Here is a 1924-nt window from a genome sequence, read left to right as displayed (position 1 = left end):
AATTGTTTATTTAAATAAATAAATTAGATATTTTCACTTTACAATTGCATGATAGTATCTTGTGAGCTGTGGACAATCAGTTCTCGTCCCGATACTTCTGTCTTAGGTTGGGGTGTGACAGCAGTTACAGGTCTCATTCTCAATTTGCATGACCGTAATATTTATCAATTTCAGCAAGAGTAATTTGGTAATTACATAAATAATATTAATAATAACAATTATTATAAGTGAAAATTATGATTTGTGACCATGTGCTTTATGAATGGGAACAAATTATCATCCCCGCCAGCCCCAAATCAATCTCATTTTTCCGGTGTCAAATCACCACTGCTGCCAGCGATTTTCCAACCCCAAGTTACCACTGACACCGGAGATTTTACCGTCCCCGTCACCCGGCACCTTGCTCGTCACACCACCACCACCTCAACTGTCGCACCACCACCACCTCAAACATCGCACCACCACCGCACCACCCAAGTCAACACTCGATCTATGCAAGTCTACACCCTTTGAACTTTCGAGTAGCATTGATCCCTACCTCTTCGTTATATTCATCGTTAATTTTTCCGGTAAATCGTTTTGGAAATTTGGTTTAAAAGTGTGAAAACAAAAACCTTTTTTCATAAGTTTCGTGTTGAAATTTGGATGTTATTCAGTTAAAAACTTTAAAAAAATCTTGTTCCGGGTTGAAGTTTCTGGCTCTTTGGTTGAAAAGTTTTTAAAAAGTTATTTTTTATAAGTTTCAAGTTGAAATTTGGATGTTATTTGGTTCAAAATTTAAAAAAAAAAAGTTGTTTCGGGTAGAAGTTTTGTGCTAGTTTGGTTGGAAAGGTTTCTAAAAAAAATCATTTTTGTATATTGGGTTGAAACTTATGTTATGTGGTTGAAAACTTAAAAAAACACTTAATTCGGGTTGAAGTTTCTGACTCGTTTGGTTGAAAAGTAAAAAAAAACAATTTTTTATAACCTTTGGGGCTACTTTTTCCTTCACTCTTATAACTTTTTACATAACTTTCAGGGGCCAAAATTGATTTTTCCATATGTAACATCCTAAAATTTTCATATTTAATAAAAGAAAGTCACGTTTAGTTATTGGGCATAAATAATTAATTAGTATTAACCAAGAAAAGATCATGGACTTGGATTAATTATGGTGGATTATAGGGTAATGGGCCTAGGTCCATGGGCTTTAAGAGATATAAATACCCCCTTAAACCACCCTAAAACCCTAAATCCTCATTCCATCTTTCCATATTTTCCTACACACTCCTAACACACACACACCCATAGCCACTTTCGGCCGTGAGGGTGAGAGAGAGATCCAAGGCCAAACAAACATTGATTCTTGATAGATCTTTATTATACAAGATAGATACAAGATCTAAAGTTCATAACCAAGATAACCGAGACCTAAAGAACGCATAAAGGTATGTTCTTGATCTTAAAGTTTACATTTTTATAAACGGTTAGTCTCGAAACGTAAACCTAGAGTAGATCGGGTATAAACGAGTATTACAGTAGCAAACTTGATGTTAAAATGAAGTTAACGAACATGCGGTTATGAACGACTCTTTAAAGAAAGACACTAGATCTAGTTTTAAACGTTTTTAAGCTTAAAGGTCCAAACTTTATGCTTTTCCGGGCCGAATTTTAACCGAAAATGATCAGGGGAATGTTCGCGGAATTGGTTAGTATCATATCAAAGGGTTACACGTTGAAACGGAGATGATTATGAGGGTTAAGAACGAACCCGTAGCTGCTGCTACAAGTTCGCGTGTATATAAGTTCCCGTGTATATATGTTCGCTTAACGTATAACTTCGCCCACTGATAATTTCGCTCCAGTTAAGTTTGTCTGCAGTTAAGTTCGCTTAAGTTAAGTTCGCTTAAGTTGAGTTCGCTTAAGTTAAGTTCTCTTACATTTA

This window comes from Bidens hawaiensis, unplaced genomic scaffold (assembly GCF_021521415.1).
Source record: "Bidens hawaiensis isolate Kalapana, Puna unplaced genomic scaffold, B.hawaiensis_p1.1 tig00000369_1, whole genome shotgun sequence".
In the NCBI taxonomy this organism is placed as follows: Eukaryota; Viridiplantae; Streptophyta; class Magnoliopsida; order Asterales; family Asteraceae; genus Bidens; species Bidens hawaiensis.
The sequence above is the reverse complement of the archived record's forward strand: the minus strand, read 5'-3'. Positions refer to the sequence as shown.